Here is a 21,162-nt window from a genome sequence, read left to right on the forward strand (position 1 = left end):
AGTGGTACCTTGGATTACGAGCATAATCCGTTCCAGGAGCATGCTCGTAATCCAAAATGCTCTTATATCAAAGCAAGTTTCCCCATAGGAAGTAAGGGAAACTTGCTTTGATATGTTCCCCCCCCCCACTTCCCTCCCCCCCCCCCCCCCCCGAGGCCAGCAGCGCTGCTCCCCCCCCCCCCCGAGAACCGGCATTGCTCCCCCCGAAGGCCCCCCCCGCCACCATCGTGCACCCCCCCCGCCGCCGCAACCTGAGATCCCCCAACCCACCTGAACCCTCTTCTTACTTCCAGTGTAACCTCTGCATCGGCACTGGCACCAGCATTTCCTGTGTGTTGGTGCCGGTGCCCGAAAATCTGCTTCATGCGCGCATGCTCAAGGCCTTAGAGTTCACGTTGAACATGCTCAAGGCCCGGCACAGGAAGCAGATTTTTGGGCACCGGCACCAACGCACAGGACATGCTGGTGCCGGTGCCGATGCTGAGGCTACACTGGAAGTAAGAAGAGAGTTCGGATGGGTTGGGGGATCTCAGGTTGCGGCAGGGGGTGCCCGTACAGCGAGGCAAGCTCGGTTTACGAGGCCCCAAGTTTGCAATGTTTTGCTCGTCTTGCAAAACACTAGCAAACCAGTGCACTCGTAAACCGAGGTACCACTGTACTTTGATATTCCTCATGACAAAGAAGAAGGATCGACCGAACAGGCTCAGTGGAGCAGAATTTCCTCCTCACAGCTGATCAGTGCAACTTGAGGCCACCCTCAGGTCTTAATTCCTATGGCAGAAAGGGAAAACAGAACATAACCTGAAGAAACATAAAGGGCGGGACTCTGGATTCATCTGCTGTGACTAAAGGAACAAATATCAGGTATGATACATAAGGTTGCTTTCCTTGTCATCAGCAGCAGATGAATCCAGATGAGTGGGATGTAACAAAGCAATCCATATTAGGGTGAGACAGAAAGCAGAACACAAAAAAAAGAGAGGCCAAGAGTCGTGGACCACTATCTCTGAAAAAGCGAAGGACAGCCCAACAGAAATTCGCTGCCAGACCCAGTGAACGAACAACAGCAGGAAGAAACCATATAAGGCAGTTCACCAACTCCGTTTGAATGCAATAAACCAATGGTGCGAAGCGCCTAGAGATAGAACAGGAGACCTGTAGCCAATGTGACCATTCTGGAGGAGAAGGCATGACAGAGAAGGCACGTGCCCTTTAGAGGAGGTCCACTACAGAGATGCACCCAACACTAGGGAAGGATACTGCACACTGGAGGAAGTGCCATGCACATCCTTGACCCTGTGCCGCAGTGGACAGATCAAATGGAGCTGAACCCCATCCTTGAGCTATTGGACTCCAAGACGTGATGAAAGCACGAGAAACACTACCACCAGAGTTGGAGACATAACCCGGCAGCGGCTATAACTGCGACCAGCCTAGCAGGCAGGAAACGCATCCTAAGATGCCCCTGGCAGACAAGAAAATGGTTTAACCAGAAAACAGAAGCATGCCAAGTAGGCGTCCATAGCGGCATTTTACAGCTGAAGAGGGAGGTGTGCGAGGCAGGCGTCCATAGCGGCATTTTACAGCTGAAGAGGATGGTGTGCGAGGCAGGCTTCCAAAGTGGCGTTCAACATCCAAAGTTGAACCTGTGGCAAGGAGGCAAGAGGAGCTGCATAGTACTAGAGAATGACACGGGGACAAATTTTTCCCCGTCCCCGTGGGAACTCATTTTCCCATCCCCTGAGTTCACTCCGAGTTCATTCCTGCAAGCTCCGTTCTCATCTGCACAAGCCTCAAATACTTAAAACATTAATGTTCGAGACTTGTACGGTTAAGGCAGAGCTTACAGGAATGGGGCAGGGAAATGGACAAAACTTGCGGGGACGGAGACAAATTTGTCCTTCTGTCATTCTCTACATAGTACATTGAAGGGTAACTCAGTACCAATCAGGAAGGGAAGCCACATTCTGCATCCAAAGATGGCACTGCAATAATCATGTAATCAGGTCCATGGTCTACATTCGAAGATGGAGCTGTGGCAAACAGGTGAGTGGAACAGCAAAGTTACTTACCGTAACAGTTGTTATCCAGGGACAGCAGGCAGATATTCTCAACAGTGGGTGACGTCACTGACCGAGCCCCGCAGTGGAGAGCCTTGAAAGCAGACTTGCTTGAATATCTTTGTAAGAGCTTCCGAGTGCCTTCCCGCCCGAGTTAGGGCACGCGTCTCCTGTGAGGAACCTCAGTTCAGATACCTAGCTAAGAAGCCAACCAGGGGAGAAGGGTGGGTTGTGAGAATATCTGCCCGCTGTCCATGGATAACAACTGTTACGGTAAGTAACTGTGCTTTATCCTAGAACAAGCAGGCAGCATATTCTCAACAGTGGGTGACCTCCAAGCTAAGCATAATAATAACAGATGGGATGGAGGGAGAGTTGGCAAGTTAAGAAAAAAGATTTTGCAAAACAGATTGGCCAAAATGGCCATCCCTTCTGGAGAAAGTATCCAGACAGTAATGAGAGGTGGAATGTATGAACTGAGGACCAAGTGGCAGCCTTGCAGATTTCCTCAATAGGAGTTGATCTGACGAAAGCTACAGACACCGCCATAGCTCTAACTCTGTGGCCCGTGACTCGACCCTGCAGAGGGAGACCAGCCTGAGCATAGCAAAAAGAGATGCAAGCAGCATCCAGTTGGAGATGGTTCGCTTCGAGACAGGATGCCCCAACTTATTTGGATTGAAGGAGATGAAAAGTTGTGGGGCTGTTCTGTGAGGTTGAGTGCGTTGCAAGTAGAAAGCCAAGGCACGCTTGCAATCCAAAGTATGGAGCGCCACTTCTCCAGGGTGAGAATGAGGCTTAGGAAAAAATACTGGAAGATTGATTGAAATTCTGAAACAACTTTAGGTAATAATTTTGGATGAGTACGGAAGACCACCTTGTCATGGTGGAAAACTGTGAAAGGTGGATCCGCAACCAAAGCTTGTAACTCACTGACTCTTCGAGCAGACATAAGAGCTTGTAACTCACTGACTCTTCGAGCAGACATAAGGGCAATCAGGAAAACTACTTTCCAAGTAAGGTACTTGAGATGAGACTTATCAATTGGTTCAAAGGGAGGTTTCAATTGAGCAAAGACAACATTGAGATCCCAGACCACTGGGGGTGGTTTAAGCGGTGGATGAACATTAAAAAGTCCTTTCATAAAAACTGGGGAGATCCCAGAGGACTAGAAAATAGCAAATGTCACGACCATCTTTAAAAAGGAATCGATCAAGGGGAGACCCGGGGAACTACAGGCCGGTGAGCTTGACCTCGGTCCCGGGAAAGATGATGGAAGCACTGGTAAAGGACACAATCTGCAAGCACATAGAAAAAAATGGACAACTGAAGACGAACCAGCACGGCTTCTGCAAGGGTAGGTCGTGCCTCACGAACTTCCTGTACTTCTATAAGGGAATAAACAGCCAGATGGATAGAAGGGAAGCCATGGACATCATTTATCTCAACTTCCAAAAGGCCTTTGACAAGGTACCCCACGAACGGCTGCTTAAGAAGCTGTGGAATCATGGGGTGCAAGGAGATGTCCACCGATGGATCAGACACTGGCTAGCAGGCAAAAAACAGAGGGTTGGAGTAAAAGGACATTACTCAGACTGGCAATGGGTCACGAGCGGAGTTCCACATAGATCAGTGTTGGGACCGCTCCTATTCAATATATTTATCAAAGACCTGGAGACGGGAACGAAATGTGAAGTCATTAAATTTGCAGATGACACTAAACTCTGCAGCAGGGTCAAAACCACGGAAGACTGTGAGGACCTGCAAAGGGACCCGACGAGGCTGGAAGAGTGGGCAAAAAAGTGGCAAATGAGTTTTAACATAGAGAAATGCAAGGTCATGCACGTAGGGAAAAAGAACCCGAGGTTCAGCTACAAATGGGGGGAATATTGCTAGGGCTGAGCAACCTTGAAAGAGACCTGGGGGTGATGGTGGACACAACATTAAAACCATCAGCGCAGTGTGCGACAGCCTCAAAGAAAGCAAACAGAATGCTGGGCATCATCAAAAAGGGTATCACAACCAGGTCGAAGGAAGTCATCATGCCACTGTATCGTGCAATGGTGCACCCGCACCTGGAGTACTGTGTCCAGTACTGGTCGCCGTACCTCAAGAAAGACATGGCAGTACTCGAGGGAGTCCAGAGAAGAGCGACTAAACTGATAAGAGGTATGGAAAACCTTTCATACGCTGATAGGTTAAAAATGCTGGGGCTGTTCTCCCTGGAGAAAAGGAGACTTAGAGGGGACATGATAGAAACCTTCAAAATCCTGAAGGGCATTGAGAAAGTGGATAAGGACAGATTCTTCAAACTGTGGGGAACCACAAGCACTAGGGGTCACTCAGAGAAATTGAAAGGGGACAGGTTTAGAACAAATGCTAGGAAGTACTTTTTTACCCAGAGGTGGTAGACACATGGAATGCTCTTCCAGAGGTTGTGATAGGCCAGAGCACAGTACAGGGGTTCAAGGAAGGTTTGGATAGGTTCCTAAAAGATAAAGGGATTGAGGGGTGCAGATAGAACCAGAGGTAGGTTATAAGAATGGTCAGGAACCACTTCACAGGTCATGGACCTGATGGGCCGCCGTGGGAGCGGAACGCTGGGCACGATGGACCTCTGGTCTGACCCAGTGGAGGCAACTTCTTATGTTCTTATGAAACCATAGAATGTGCAGACAGAAGTCAACCATCAAAAGGCTGATGAAAAGCCAAGGAGGTAGACATTGGCTCTATATGGCGAGTAGAACACCAAGCAGAAAATCTAGTCCATTTTTGGCCGTAACACTGCTGAGTGGACGGCTTTCTGGAAGCTACCAAAATATCTTGTACAGACTGAGAGAACTGTAGAGTCTGTTAGGTTGAAAGATACCAAGCTGTTAAGTGTAGAGACTGCAGGTTGGGATGTAGCAAGGATTCTTGACTCTGAGTAAGCAGAGAGGGAAAAACTAGTAGAAGCTCCCCGGTGCCGAGTTGAAGTAGAAGGGAGTACCACAGTTGTCTAGGCCAGTGGTTCCCAACCCTGTCCTGGAGGACCACAAGCCAGTTGGGGTTTTTGGGATAACCCTAATGAATATGCATGAGAGAGATTTGCATATAATGGAGGTGATAGGCATGCAAATCTGCCCCATGCATATTCATTAGGGCTATCCTGAAAACCTGACTGACTGGTGGACCTCCAGGACAAGGTTGGGAAACTCTGGTCTAGGCCACCGAGGAGCTATCAGAATCATGGTGGCATGTTCTGTCTTGAGTATCAGAGGGAAAGCATAGAGAAAGTGACCCGTCCAATCCAGGAGAAAAGCATCTGCCTCGAGACGCTGGGGAGAGTATATTCGAGAGCGGAACTGAGGCAGGTTGTTGTTGAGGGGAGACGCAAAGAGGTCTATCTGAGGGGTCCCCCTTTGAGCAAACACCTGACGTAGAGGCGAGGAATTGAGTGTCCATTCGTGAGGTTGCAGAAGACGACTCAATTTGGCCGCCAGACAATTGTGCTGACCTTGAATATATGCAGCTCTGAGAAAGATGTTCTGATGGATTGCCCAATCCCACAGCTTCAGAGCTTCTTGACAAAGGGAATGAGATCACGTACCTCCCTGTTTGTTGACATAGTACATGGCGACTTGGTTGTCCGTCCGGACAAGGACTACGTTGTCGTGAAGAAGGTGTTGAAAAGCTTTGAGAACATTGAAAATCGTCCTGAGTTCCAACAGATTGATATGACAAAGACGGTCCACAGGAGTCCAATGACCTTGGATACGGAGTCCATCGAGATGGGCTCCCCATGCGTAGGTTGACGAGTCTGTTGTGAGAACCTTCTGATGAGGGAGATTGTGGAACAGCAAACCTCTGGAAAGATTTGAAGAGAGCATCCACCAGTGGAGAGACTGCTTCAACAAAGGAGTTACTGTAATTTGTTGAGAAAGCGGGTCGGTAGCTTGTTGCCACTGAGATGCCAGGGTCCACTGAGCACTGAGGTATGCGAAGGTGAAGTCTGGCAAAAGGAGTCATGTAACCGAGCAACCATGTGAACCGTAGAAGCCATGTGACCGAGCAGAACCATCATTTGTCTTGCTGAAATTAATGTGAGATGAGACACTTGATGGTAAAGGCGAATGAGGGTATCCCGACGTGGTGGAGGTAGAAACGCTCTGAGCTGGACAGTGTCTAGAGTGGCCCCAATGAATTGGAGAGACTGAGATTTTGGAAAGTTAACTTCGAACCCCAGACTTTGGAGGAACATTAATTTGTTGGGTCGAAATAACCCCTTGTTGAGAAGGGGCCTTGATAAGCCAGTCATCCAAGTATGGAAAAACTTGGAGACCCTGGGCATGGAGGGCTGCAGCCACCATCACCAGACATTTTGTGAAGACTTTGGGGGTTGAGGCGAGTCCGAAAGGAAGAACTCTGTATTGTAGATGAAGATTCCCCACCCTGAATCGAAGATATTTGCGAGAGGCTAGATGAATCGGAATATGAGTGTAAGCCTCTTTGAGATTCAGAGGGCATAGCCAATCGCCCTGATCCATCAGGAAATATAAGGTTGGTAAAAATAGCATCTGAAACTTCACTTTGACTAAAAATTTGTTGAGGGCTCTGAGGTTCAGAATGGGTCGCAAATCTCCCATCTTCTTTGGGACTAGAAAATAACGGGAATAAAAGCCCATGTCCCGTTGGTTTAGAGGAACCTCCGACAGCTTGAAGGCAAAGAAGAGCCTGAGCTTCCTGAAGAAGAAAGGGAAGTTGTGACGAATTGGAAGGACACTCTCTTGGAGGGCGATCTATGGCACCTGAAGAAAGTGAAGTGAGTATCCCTCCCGAAGGATGGTAAGAACCCAGAGATGAGGTGATTATCTCCCACTGGTGATAAAATTGGTTAAGACGACCTCCTATGGGCAGAAGAGAATTTTGATGCAGGGAGGTCGGCATGCTCAGACTGGGAATGTCAGAAAGACTGAGCTGGTTTAATCTCAGCAGGAGTCTGAGCCTTCTGCTGTCGTTGTTGTGGAGGCCTTCTAGGCAGAGGCCTGGAGAAAGCTGGTGTCGTGTTTTGGGGATAACAACGCGGTGGTTGCTTGTATGGCCGAGCAGGAGGGGGTCTTAGGCTTCGGCCAAATCAAGGAAGCAAAAGAGCGCTCATGTTCAGAGAGGCTTTTTTTAGCAGCTTGAATAGAATCATCAGAGTTCATTCCCCTGGCAAGGCCTGCACATTGGGTCCTGCAGATTGGGATCCATATCAAAAATGCGGAGCCAGGTAAGACAACGTATGGCTACTGCAGCAAAGGCAGAAACTCTAGAAGAAAGCTCAAAAGCATCGTATGTGGCTTGCAGCATGAAGAGTCGAAGTTGAGACAGAGTTTTGATGATCTGTTTAAATTCAGAAAGACTTTGTTCCTCCAGAGCCGGATAGAACTTAGGCATTAATTTGAGGAAATGGTTAAAATAAGCAGTGAAAATGTAGTTATAATTGAGAATTCTGGTATAAACTATGGCCAAACTTGTCCATTGTACAGCCCTCCCTGCCTGGAGGGACCGCAGCATAAAGCTTAGATGTATGAGCTTTCTTTAAAGAAGATTCCACAACCAAAGATTGGTGAGACAATTGAGATTTCTCAAAGCCTTTGCAAGGTACTGTGCGATACCTAGATTCCAGCTTGGATGGAATGGCTGTAATGGAATAAGGAGTTTCCATATTCCTTAAAAAAGTTTGCTTCAATACTGGAGTCATAGGAAGCCTCAAGGTCTCCTTGGGTGGATGAGGCAGCTCCATGTCAGCCAAGTATTCAGGTGTATATTTGGAATCAGAGTGAAGATCCAGTTGAAGAGCTTGTACCATGTTGAAGATGAACCTGGCAAAAGAGGCAGACTTTGAGGTCGAGGCACCTTCTGGAGAAGGAGTGGGAGACCGAGGAACTACCGAGGACGGAGAAGACTCTCTGGAATACTGAGACAAAGGTTCAGAGTCCAGGCGCACAGTGATTGAGGAAGCGGAGTTAGTGACTGTTTGCGCTTCAAACCCCTCGTTGGTGAGGTCCCCGGGGTTCGAGGAATAGAGTGGGTTGAGGCAGGAGGAGAAGACTCCCTCGGAGGTGGTCTCGATCTCGATGGACTTCGAGGAGAAGCAGCCAGTGTAATGGCTGTGCGAGACTTATGTTTAGATTTGGAAGAAGTCTCAGTAGCCTTCGATAAACGAGGCATAGAAGTCTCAGTATCCAGAGAAGGCGAAGGTTCTGTGGCAGAGATGTCTCCTGAGGAAGCTTGGAAGCGAGATGCCTTGAATGCCTCGAGAATGTTTCGGTTGAGGAGACAGTGTCCGAGGAGTAGGTGAAGAGTCACTAGATGAGAACTGGTGAGGCTGCCGAGGCTTGCCTGGAGTCCCACACTGCTGCTCAGGCTGGCTCGAAGGAAGCAGGGTCAAGGACGGAAGGAGCCGAGCCACGACCGAGGAAATCTGAGTGGTCAGAATGGCTTTTATCATGTCCTCGAACATAGGCACCGAGACAAAGGGATCAGGTCTCGAAGATGCAGCAATGCGCTCAAAGGAGGGCGACCGACGAGTATTCCCGATGATTGGAGGCATGCTTAGCTGGAGGTCTCGAAGAGGCTGGCAGGACCGCGGATACGGCCTGGGATGCCTGAGACTCTGGAGGCTTCTTAGGAATGGTACCTGAAGGAGAGGCACGAGACTTACCCGTCGGGGACGACTTCAAAGGAGCTGCCGGCGAGGCCTTAGAGACCGAAGATGTCGAGGTCTTGGTGGAGGCAGAAGCTGGTGTCGAGGTTGAGGACTTAGATGTCAAGGGCATCCCCGAAGCCGAGGTCGAGACCTTCTCAGGCAGTTGGTCCATAGTGCCAAAAAGTTGGAGAAACTTGGCACAGCGTTGACGAAAGGCCCGAGGTTGAAGGGTAGCGGCACAGTGCAAGCAAGCATTGGGGCAATGTTCAGAACCCAAACAAACAATACACAGACTATGGGGATCGGTTATTGAAATGGTCTTGTTACACTGGCTACATTTTTTGAACCCGGTAAGAGGCCGGGACATAGAAAAAACAAAGTCTGACGTACTGAACGAAGTGAGCGGCCAGGCTTAGGCCAAAAGGTCGCTGACCAGAAAGAAAAAACACGAACAAACTTTTTTTTTTTTAAGAATGAATGGAAACGCGAGCACAGCGACTTAATGATAAAATAATAAAAAGCCGCGGTGAGAGAAGGCAAAAAAGAGCTGAAAAGAAGAGGACTTCTAGCTCCGCGGAAAATGTTGAATTGAGGTTCCTCACAGGAGACGTGCGCCCTATCTCGGGCGGGAAGGCACTCGTGCATGCACAGTGCAGTACTCGGAAGCTGTTACAAAGATCTTCAAGCAAGTCTGCTTTCGAGGCTGCCTGCTGCGGGGCTCCGTCGGTGACGTCACCCACTGTTGAGAATATGCTGCCTGCTTGTCCTGGGATAGTGCCCTATACACTAAAGCAGGCAATTGGAGCCGCTGTAGATGGAGTTATAGCAAACAGCCGCTGTAGATGGAACCATAGCAAACAGACAAGTAGAGCCTCCCTATAGACCAAAGATGGCGCTGCCCTAAGCAGTCAAGCGGAGCCACTGCCCCAAGCATGCAAACAGAACCGTGGTCTACATCTAGAAATAAGCCGTGGCAAACAGGCAAATGGAACCCTGGTTTACCTCAACGAATGGAACCGTGTCAAACAGGTCAGCACAGCCATGGTCTATAACCAAGGATGGAATTGTGCCCACATAGGCAAGTGGATCTGCGCTCTACTTTCAATAAAGGAGTTATAGCAGACAGTGGGGCCACGCTCGGCAACCAAAGGAGGAGGAATGCCAAAGAGAACTGCACATAACATAGCAGGCAAATAGAGCTGAACCCTATATCCAAAGATGATGTTGCCCTATGAGGAAAGAGGAGCTGTGCTCAACAACCAGAGACAGTGCAGAGTCAAACAGAGCAGATCAGTTGGAGCTGCGATCCCCATCCATTGATGGAACGATGGCACAAATGCAGCCAGAGTTGCAATCCCCATATGGATCTAGAACCATGGCAGAAAGGCATTCAGAGCTGTGATTCCCATCCAAAGATGGAACCATGACACCCATGCAGTTGGAGGTGCATTCCAGATCCAGAGATGGAACCGTGTGGCCTCCAAATTAATCAAAGGTCTGCAGCACCATTCAATGACAGAGGCAGGGGAGATTTGCAAATAGAGCTGTGCTCTTGATGGGAACATAGCATACCTACATCCAAAGACGTGCTCCATTACAAGCGAGGAGAGTGCAGCCAAACTGCACATCCAGCAAAGGGGCCTTGCCGAACAAGCTGTAGATAAAGCTGTGCTGAAACAGAGGATACCCATCCTCCAGAATCCCAAGTGGAACTGAATTAGAAATGGAGACGCAGCAAATGGGCAGAAGGCACCACACTCTACCTGTACCAGAAGAACTTGGGGCAGGTCAAAGGATCCGATACCAAGCACATCAGGGACGCCATTCTCTTTCCCCAGAAGTGGGCTGGACCATATAGCTGGCCAGTGAAGAACCAGAAACAATGCACCCAGGGCAGGGGCAACCGAAGCGACACAGGCGACTATCGACACTGTGCTAGAGCCAAAAAATCACCCATACAGCAACAACAAAAAATATTGGTGAAACCGATAAGATTCCAAGCTGAAAAGAGACCCGACTCCTGGACAAATGAACTCCATGGCAAAGTCGGAGTAATGCTCAATTTCTGGTGGGAAGCCAGTATAATGGCCCTTTTGGTGGCTAGCCGCTAAAACCGTGGGAACAGTCAGAGCCTTCCCGTAAACTGGAAGGCCAAAGGCAGTGCTGCTAAGAGGCTGGCGCAAATGTTCTCGCCCCCACCAAAAATAATTGCTGAAGGTCCACCAATCCCTGCTTCCATTGGAGGGAGCAGCGTCAAAGCCGCACAACTGCTGCAATACTCTGCTCCCAGCAAAAGGGAGAAGCAGTTCAGCGGGAGACTTGTTAGAAGTAAATTGCAGTAGTCTAACCATGAGTTCATAAGGGTTTGGACAAGAGTCCAGATGGTATGCTCCGAGAGAAGGGGCACATTTTGGAGATGTTGTAGAGATATTTAGAAGAAACAGGTTTTTAGCAGAGACCAAGAGGCCGGTGGAGCTGTGCTCTACATCTAGAATGGAGCATTGCCAAACAGGTGGCCGAATCCATGCACTACATTCCAAAATAGAGTAGTACCGAGCACTAAAATCAAAGATGGATCAGTGCCACACAAGCAGTCGAACCTGCGCTCCAGGTGTAGAGATGAAACAGGGCCAGAGATGCAGCAGTGCTGGACAGGCAGCCAAAGTCACTCTAAGAGGCAGCTGAAGCTGTCTTGTACTTGTAAAGATGGGGGAGTGACAGCTGACTGCCAGACATGCAGGCGAAGCCACTCTGTACATTCAGAGATGGAGCAACGCTAGACAGGCAGCGAAGCAGCCCTGTGCATTCAGAAATGAAACAGTGCCAGAGCAGCTTGAACCAGCCAGAGCAGCAGTGCAAAAAAAACAGTCCGCATCTAGAGATGGAGCCTGGGCCTGCATGCAGTGAGAACAGGCCTCGACATCCAGCGATGTATCCGTGGCACAGATGGAGCTGTGACAGATGCAGCCAAAACTGTGCTCTGATTAAGGAGCCATATCACAGTCATCCCGAGCTGCAATCTACCTCCAAGTGAAGGAGATGTGGCCTCTATCTAGCCACAGCTGCTGCAGAGGTGGGACACCGGCTGAAAGCACCCTACTTCCCTATCTAGAAAGGGAGTGAAGCCATAGATGAAATTGTGCCAGAACGAAGGAGGCATCTCACCAAGGTTCCCCCAGAAGAGTGTAGCTCGAAACAGAGGCGCAAGAAAAGGAATTTGCACTATTTGTAAAGTTAGAACAGAGTAAAAGATGGGACCAGACAATCGATAGAAGATATCTTGCCCAAGGCCCCAAAATGTGCTGATTTACCAAAGGAGCTAAGTCCAAACATACAGAAGGAGCTATACCCCCTCAGGAGAGGAGTGGGGCCAGTGATGGTATGTATGCAGTGGCGACACTAATCCAAACAGGCATAAAACGCTATGCATGGTGTAGCATTGGGGATGGGGAGCCGGCCAGGCAGCGGAAAACAGAACCCAAGGCCAACATCTGAAGTCTAAGGGCTCAGGGTGAAATATAAGGGTGAGCAAGGACACCATGACAAGAGTCCTAGGACATCTAGGACATGAACAAGGACCCATGAATGGATGCCACTGGTCCAGGCAGGAGGAACTGCATGGGAACAAAAGCAGCTGAGGGTAAGGGGAAATAATCACATACTCACCGCTAGCAGAGCTGATGCAAATGACTTCTCTTGATCCTTAAGGTGTTCTTTCCCAGCCAGAACACACCTTCTGGGGTTACAAACACTTTTTATTTTAATGTAATGAGAGAGCAGGTGTGGAAGACAATCCGAATGGGGCCATAGGGAAGGGGTAGGAAATCAACTATACCTTCATATAGGAAGCCTACTCCCCTTGTTCAGCTGAAATAGCATAGCTAAATAGAAACCTAGCTAAACCTTGTGCAGTCCGCTTGGCTACCACTTATAGGGCACATGAAGCAGCAAATGAAACCAGGAGCAGGAGAAAGACTATTTATCTGTCTGCAGAGATAGAGAATACTGAAGTACCAGTCAGCAGACCATTGCATATATGGCAGAGCTCAACTTTGTGCTATTTCCGTCTGCTGGTAGATGGACTTAACCCACTTGTCTAGATTCATCTGCTGCCAATAAGGAACTGCAATTAGGGAATGAAGACGACTTCTGCCTCAAACAAGCATGTAAAAATAATCCAGATGCTTGTTTCTTTGAGCTGCCAGCCAGACCCTAAGAGAGATAGACCTCTGACCCCAACAGTTCCTCAATGTGTCTTCTGGGGGTGGGGGGGGGAAGAGAGAAGGATTGGGGGTAGAATGTTGCCAGGACCTGCTAGAGCCCTCAAGATTGACATGGGGCCCTCGGGACTGACATGCACTCAAGCTCTGGTACCAACTAGGAGCGAGCCTTGCTCCCAGGGGGACTCTAAGTCACAGAAAATGTTAATGCAGACTAGCCATGTAGGTGCCCTTGAAAAGGGTTGCCCTCTCAGCTAGACTTCTGACTAGAGCAGGGATCTCAAAGTCCCTCCTCGAGGGCCACAATCCAGTCGGGTTTTCAGGATTTCTCCAATGAATATGCATTGTAAGCAGTGCATACACCTAGATCTCATGTATATTCATTGAGGAAATTCTGAAAATCTGACTGGATTGCGGCCCTAAGGAGGGACTTTGAGACTCCTGGACTAGAGTCTGTGTCTTCTCTCAGGCACAGTTGTTCCCAGTAACACTGGGGACATCTGGTGCATCAAAACGCCTCCAAATCTGGGTTTAAAAACCCCCCAGAATAAAGACCAGATCAGAAAGACATCTTCAAACGCACAAGTAGAAGGAAAAACTGAGGAGCTAGAGCAGGGGTAGGGAACACCGGTCCTCAAGAGCCATATTCCAGTTGGGTTTTCAGGATTTCCCCAATAAATATGCATTGAAAGAAGTGCATGCAAATAGATCTCATGCATATTCATTGGGGAAAACCCGACTGGAATATGGCTCTCAAGGACCGGAGTTCCCTACCCCTGAGCTAGAGACAGAGAAAAAAAAATGTAGAAGATACCTTCTCTACAACTCATGTCTAGAGGAGTTAACCCACTGGTTCAAGACTCAAATGCCTTTTGCACTAGAATATGTCTTATATTAAGTTTATCCATAACCAATTTTACATTTCATCTACCATCATGCAGCTTACTAAAAGGGCCGCAAAATGTACTATCAAACTGGATATGTTTTGGGTGCCAATGAATACCTAAGGCAGCAAAAATGGCTTAATATGGGCCATATTAAAGCATTCCACATTAGTTTTTCTATTTGCATAAGATAACCACACAGTAATTTTTTTTATTTTGGCGAGGGCATGCCAGAAGCGGAGAATGAATGTGCGCTAATTAACTAGTGCTTGCACATTAGAGGGCCCATAACACAGGAACCCTTAATGCCATCTAAATAAGAAACAATAATTGCTTTCGTGGTGATTTTTTTAAAAACAGCTAAAAGAAAATGTAAAGATCTATCATTAAACAGTGACGTCTCACCACACAGCACGTGTTTCCAAAACTTCCTAACATTTTTGAAGCGTCTATTTAGCTTAAAAAGCAGCTTCATGGCTACTGTACAGCTATAATTTTAAAATAGTACTGTACAGTTAAATTTAGAATGGATTGCTTTTTAAAATTAGCAGAGGTTGGGGTTATTTCATTAAGGTAACCGGTAGAAAATGATACAGGGCCAGAATTTGTCTCCGCCCCTGCAGGAAATCATCCTGGGGTCATTCTTTCGGGAATAAATGTATGAATGGGCACAACTCCTGCATGCACGGAGTGTGTGGCGCAGTGGTTAAAGCTACGCCCTCAGCACCTTGAGGTTGTGGGTTCAAATCCACGCTGCTCCTCGTGACCCTGGGCAAGTCACTTAACCCCCCCATTAGGTAGATTGTGAGCCCACGAGGGCAGGGAAAAATGCTTGAGTACCTGAATAAATTCATGTAAAACAGGGGTGTCAAAGTCCCTCCTTGAGGGCCGCAATCCAGTCAGGATTTCCCCAATGAATCTGCATGAGATCTAGGTGCATGCACTGCTATTCCTTGGGGAAATCCTGAAAACCCGACTGGATTGCGGCCCTCAAGGAGGGACTTTGACCCCCCTGATGTAAACCATTCTGAGCTCCCCTGTGAGAATGATATAGAAAAAGTGAATAAATAAAAAAATAAATAAATAGAAGGCCTGAGGTTGGGCCAGACCCCAAAGAACGGCACAGGGCACTTATCCAAATTAGGTAAAGCAGAGCACATCAAAGCGATTCTTTACTTTGTTTTTTTTTAACTTGCTAAGTTTCGGGGCCAAATAATTTCCGATTTGAAGACAGGACGAACCGAGTTTTAGCACAAAGAGCTCCGAAACCGATGAGGCAACGGTAGCTTCACAGCCACTTTGGCCCCAGCGGCGACCGCGCACCACCTTATTAGGGAACGGCCGGCGATAGGCCGCCCGAGCACATGGCCGCCGCCGCCTCAGAGGGCGCGGGAACGCCGCTTCGCGCCCAAACCCAGCGCCTCAACGGCCCCCTGGCCCAGGCCGTTAAACCCCCGACGCGTTCGCTCACGCGCCTCGCAGGGCCGCCACGAAACCCACTTGGAAGAGCGGCTGGGCTCAAAGTCGCCGCGCTTGCCGTCACCCCGAGGCCGCCACGCGCTGCCCCCCACCGCTCACCTCAAGGCGCTCGCGCTCTTTCCTCTCTCCGCCCCTGTTTATTTTCGGTTCCTCCTCGCTGCGCCACACGCGGTTTGCACACGACCCCTACCAGCCACCGCTTTGCGCACGGCTCCTTCAGTCAAGCGACCAATGAGCGTGAGAACGTGAGAAACCCCAGCTGCTCGCTCTAGACCAATGAGAACGCGGCGGTCCGCCCCGCCCCTCCTCCCCGAGATCCAATAACAAAAAGGCCGCTTGCGTGTCGTTCTGCCAGACTACATTGTTTCCGTTTGAGTCATAGAGCGACGCATGGGCCGCGCTCGGCGTCTCTTTTTCCCGCCTCTTTTCTTAACGCGGAGCAGTGGCGCTGGGCCGAAGACGCCGCCGTCGCGTCCGCTTGCAGCCGGGTGGACGTCCTTTCAAGGGGGACAATCACACATTCGAAGAACCGTCGCTTTTGACACCTATGGACCGGCCGTTGAAGAACACGGGCCTAAGTCGTGGGCCATACCCCGCCCCTCTCCACCCCAGGCCCCGCCCCATAATAGCACTCATTGTAACACCAGTTCTCATATATATACACACACAATATAATCCTATTAAACAACACATAATGGTTAACCACAAAATCAAACTACACAAAGCACGCTGTAGCTTCTCAACATAGCCTCTATGCAAATAAGGGACCACAAAGCACAGTTACTTACCGTAACAGGTGTTATCCAGGGACAGCAGGCAGATATTCTTAACGTATGGGTGACGTCACCGACGGAGCCCCGGTACGGACCTTTTTAACTAGAAAGTTCTAGTTGGCCGCACCGCGCATGCGCGGGTGCCTTCCCGCCCGACGGAGGAGTGCGTGGTCTCCAGTTAAGATAAGCCAGCTAAGAAGCCAACCCGGGGAGGTGGGTGGGTCGTAAGAATATCTGCCTGCTGTCCCTGGATAACACCTGTTACGGTAAGTAACTGTGCTTTATCCCAGGACAAGCAGGCAGCATATTCTTAACGTATGGGTGACCTCCAAGCTAACAGAGAGGGAGGGGGGATGGTTGGCCATTAGGAAAATAAATTTTGTAACACAGATTGGCCGAAGTGTCCATCCCGTCTGGAGAAGGTATCCAGACAGTAGTGAGTAGTGAACGTGTGAACTGAAGACCAAGTGGCCGCCTTGCAGATTTCCTCAATAGGTGTGGAACGGAGGAAAGCCACAGAAGCAGCCATAGCTCTGACCCTATGGGCCGTGATAGATCCTTCCAGGGACAGGCCGGCCCGAGCATAACAGAACGCAATACAGGCAGCAAGCCAATTGGACAGCGTTCGTTTAGAGACAGGACGACCCAGACGGTTGGGATCGAAGGTCAGAAAAAGTTGAGGAGAGGAACGGTGAGCCCTGGTACGGTCAAGGTAGTAAGCAAGGGCACGTTTACAATCCAGTGTGTGTAACGCCTGTTCTCCAGGATGAGAATGGGGTTTTGGGAAGAAGACAGGCAATACAATCGATTGGTTGAGGTGAAAAGCTGAAACCACCTTGGGAAGGAATTTAGGATGGGTACGCAGAACCACCTTGTCATGGTGAAAAACTGTGAATGGTGGATCGGCGACCAGTGCATGCAGTTCACTGACCCTCCTGGCAGAGGTGATGGCAATGAGGAAAAGCACCTTCCATGTGAGAAGTTTGAGCGAAGTAGTAGCAAGAGGCTCAAAGGGAGGTTTCATGAGGGCTGACAAAACCACATTTAGGTCCCAGACGACAGGAGGAGGCTGTAGAGGTGGTTTGATGTTGAAGAGGCCTCTCATGAACCGGGAAACCAGAGGGTGAGCCGTGAGAGGTTTTCCGAGGATAGGCTCATGAAAAGCAGTGATGGCACTGAGGTGGACTCTGATTGAGATAGACTTGAGGCCAGCATCGGACAGAGAGAGCAGATAGTCCAGAATGGTCTCTACCGCCAATGAGGTGGGATTGTGATGGTGCAGGAGGCACCAAGAGGAAAACCGGGTCCACTTCTGATGGTAACATTGGAGCGTGGAGGGTTTCCTGGAGGCATCCAAAATGCGACGGACAGGCTGAGACAGGGTATCTGGAGAGGTCAGCCCGAGAGAAACCAAGCAGTCAGGTGGAGGGAAGACAGATTGGGGTGCAGTAGAGACTGATGCTGCTGTGTAAGCAGAGTAGGAAACACAGGAAGAGGAATGGGCTCCCTGGAGCTGAGCTGGAGCAGGAGGGAGAACCAGTGCTGTCGGGGCCACCGGGGGGCGATGAGGATCATGGTGGCCCTGTCCTTGCGGAGTTTGAACAAGGCCCGCAGCATCAGAGGAAGTGGAGGGAAGGCATAGAGGAACCGATCCGTCCAGTCGAGCAGGAATGCATCCGGGGCCAGACGATGCGGAGAGAAGAGTCTGGAACAGAACTGGGGCAGCTGATGGTTGTGAGGAGCTGCAAATAGGTCCACCTGCGGGGTGCCCCAGCGAGCAAAGATGGAGTGGAGTGTGGGAGGATCCAGAGTCCACTCGTGAGGTTGAAGGACGCGGCTGAGATTGTCGGCCAGGGAGTTCTGTTCGCCCTGGATATAGACAGCCTTGAGGGAAAGATTGTGGGCCGTGGCCCAGGTCCAGATTCGGAGGGCCTCCTGACAAAGGGGACGAGATCCGGTGCCGCCTTGCTTGTTGATGTAGTACATGGCGACTTGGTTGTCCGTGCACAGGAGAAGAACCTGAGGGTAGAGGAGATGCTGGAAAGCCTTGAGAGCATAAAACATGGCTCTGAGCTCCAGGAAGTTGATGTGATGTTGACGCTCCTGAGGGGTCCAAAGTCCCTGGGTGCGGAGATCGCCCAAGTGGGCCCCCCATGCATAGGGGGAAGCATCCGTGGTTATGACCATGGAATGAGGGGGCAGATGGAAGAGAAGTCCCCTGGAGAGATTTGAGGAGTTCAACCACCATTGAAGAGATTGCTGAAGAGACGATGTCACAGAGATGGGATGAGAAAGAAGATTCGTGGTCTGTGACCATTGGTTGGCAAGGGTCCATTGAGGTATCCTGAGGTGGAGTCGAGCCAGAGGAGTCACATGGACTGTCGAGGCCATGTGGCCTAGAAGGACCATCATCTGGCGAGCAGGGATGGATGGATGAAGGAGCATCTGCCGACAAAGGTGAAGTAGAGTCCGGTGCCGGTCGGCAGGAAGGAACGCCCTCATCTGATTGGTATCGAGAACTGCTCCGATGAACTGCAGGCGCTGCGTAGGAAGCAGATGCGACTTGGGATAATTGATCTCGAACCCCAAGAGATGGAGGAAAGAGATGGTTTGATGAGTGGCTTGCAGCACAAGCGGAGATGTAGTCGCTTTCACCAACCAATCGTCCAAGTATGGGAACACTTGTAGGTTGTGGGACCTGAGAAAGGCCGCTACCACAATCAGGCACTTGGTGAACACCCTGGGTGATGATGCGAGACCAAAGGGCAGCACCTTGTACTGATAGTGGTGATTTTGTATCTGGAATCGGAGGTAGCGACGCGAAGCCTGATGGATTGGAATGTGAGTGTAGGCCTCCTTGAGGTCCAGGGAACATAGCCAGTCGTGTTGAGATAGAAGAGGATAAAGCGTGGCCAGGGAGAGCATTCTGAACTTTTCTTTGACCAAACACTTGTTGAGGTTCCTGAGGTCTAAGATGGGACGAAGATCTCCCGTTTTCTTGGGTACCAGGAAGTAGCGGGAGTAAAATCCCTGACCCCTTTGGTCTGGAGGAACTTCTTCGATGGCATTGAGGAGGAGGAGGGAGTGGACCTCCCTGAGGAGGAGTGGAGTTTGGGAGGAGTGAGAAGCAGACTCTACGGGAGGATGGTCTAGAGGGAGAGTCTGGAACCTTAGTGAGTATCCGTGACGGATGATGTTGAGAACCCACAGGTCTGATGTGATGGCCTCCCAGCGTTGGAGAAAAATGGTGAGGCGGCCTCCGATCGGTTGAGGAAGAGGCAACGATGGTTGGAGACTGGCTATGCCCTGGAGAAAGGAGTCAAAAGGGCTGAGGAGGTTTTGTATGAGGCGGGGGCTTGGTCGCCTGGTGAGACTGAGAACGAGCCTGAGTGTGTTGTTGTTGTTGACGAGGCCGGCGGGATTGCTGGTGAGGAGGATTCAGCGGCCTGGCAGAGAATCGACGTTGATAAGAGGACTGAGGCCTGTATGGTCGTGCAGGTGGAGTTTTCTTTTTGGGCTTAATGAGGGTGTCCCATCTGGTCTCATGAGCCGAAAGTTTTTGTGTTGTGGTATCAAGAGACTCCCCAAAAAGTTCGTCACCAAGACAGGGCGCGTTGGCGAGACGGTCCTGGTGGTTCACATCAAGGTCAGACACCCTCAGCCAGGCTAGGCGTCGCATGGCCACAGCCAGTGCGGAGGCTCGTGAAGTAAGCTCGAAAGAATCGTAAATCGAGCGCACCATAAATTTTCTGAGCTGAAGGAGGTTGGAAATCTGCTGTTGGAAGAGCGGGACCTTACGCTCAGGTACATATTTTTCTAGAGCAGAAAGTTGTTGGACCAGGTGTTTCATATAAAATGAAAAATGAAAGGTGTAATTGTTGGCTCTGTTAGCCAGCATGGCATTCTGGTACAGGCGCTTTCCAAATTTGTCCATTGTCTTTCCCTCTCTGCCAGGAGGGGTGGAGGCATAAACGCTGGAGCCCTGAGATTTTTTGAGAGTGGACTCTACAAGGAGGCTCTCATGGGGCAATTGGGGTTTGTCAAATCCCGGAATAGGGATGACCCGGTATAAACTGTCCAGTTTTTTAGGGGCACCTGGAACAGTAAGTGGAGTCTCCAAATTCTTATAAAATGTTTCCCGTAGGATATCATGTACAGGAAGTTTAAGAAACTCCTTGGGAGGTTGGTCGAAGTCCAAAGCTTCTAAAAAGGCCTGGGACTTCTTGGAGTCGGACTCAAGGGGGATGGAGAGAGCCGCGGACACCTCCCGAAGGAACTTCGTAAAGGAGGATTGCTCGGGCTTAGAAGTGGTTTCAGCCATGGAGGGTTCCTCATCTGTAGAAGAGGCATCCTCCTCGGTACCGAGTGGGGATTGCTCCCATAGGTCTGGATCCCTGATAGCTGGCTCAGTATGGCGGGTTTTAGAAAGGGACTTGCCAGATCGCATGGATACGGTGCCGGGGGATGAAGACCGGCGTCGATCCCTGTCCCTGGAGGAATGGTGCCGATCCCGAGACGACCGGCGTCGATCTGGGGCCTGGGAAGGGTCCTCTGCCGAGCAAGTCTGAAGTGCAGGCTGAGCAGATAAGACCGGCATGGATGTGTCCAACGGTACCGAGGGGGTGGATACCGGTGGAGCGGTGCGAGGCTTGGGCTGGACCGGTACCGGAAGGAGCGGTGCCAGTAAGGTTGGAAGGAGCTGTTGGAGTTGCTTCTGTAGCTGCTCCTGAAGCTTGTCCTGGAGGATGGCCGAGATTCGGTCCTCCAATGGGGGCACCGGTACCGCTTTAGATTTCTTCGGTACCATAGGTGCTGCTCGACGCTCCGGTGATGAGGAGGCCGATGACGAGGCACTCACCGTGATCGGAGCGGAGCGTTTACGGGATCGGCGGGACGTCGGAAGGACCGGGGTCACCGCTGTAACTGGAGGTCGCTCAAGGGAAGTGGAAGGCTTCTTAGCCGGCTTACCTGGCGCTATCGACCCCGAAGAAGGATCAGGCGGTGTCGATGTGGTCGGTGCCGATTTAGGCGGTGCCGTCGACGTCGGGGCCTGATCCATGGTAGAACCGGTAC

General features: G+C 50.2%; 1 protein-coding gene across 2 annotated transcripts in view; it reads right to left on the bottom strand.

Moving 5' to 3' along the window:
• The window catches only part of CNBP (CCHC-type zinc finger nucleic acid binding protein), a 54,620-nt gene extending 39,005 nt beyond the window's left edge, over positions 1-15,615 (bottom strand). Inside the window, exon 1 of one of the 2 annotated variants that reach the window (XM_033926407.1) lies at positions 15,416-15,615. The gene's annotated coding sequence lies outside the window, so the exon portion shown is untranslated. The remainder of the gene's footprint in view (positions 1-15,415) is intronic. The other variant, XM_033926406.1, reaches the window with a different exon arrangement.
• Between the last annotated feature and the right edge of the window lie 5,547 nt (positions 15,616-21,162).

The sequence above is a fragment of the Geotrypetes seraphini genome, chromosome 17 (assembly GCF_902459505.1).
Source record: "Geotrypetes seraphini chromosome 17, aGeoSer1.1, whole genome shotgun sequence".
Taxonomy (NCBI): Eukaryota; Metazoa; Chordata; class Amphibia; order Gymnophiona; family Dermophiidae; genus Geotrypetes; species Geotrypetes seraphini.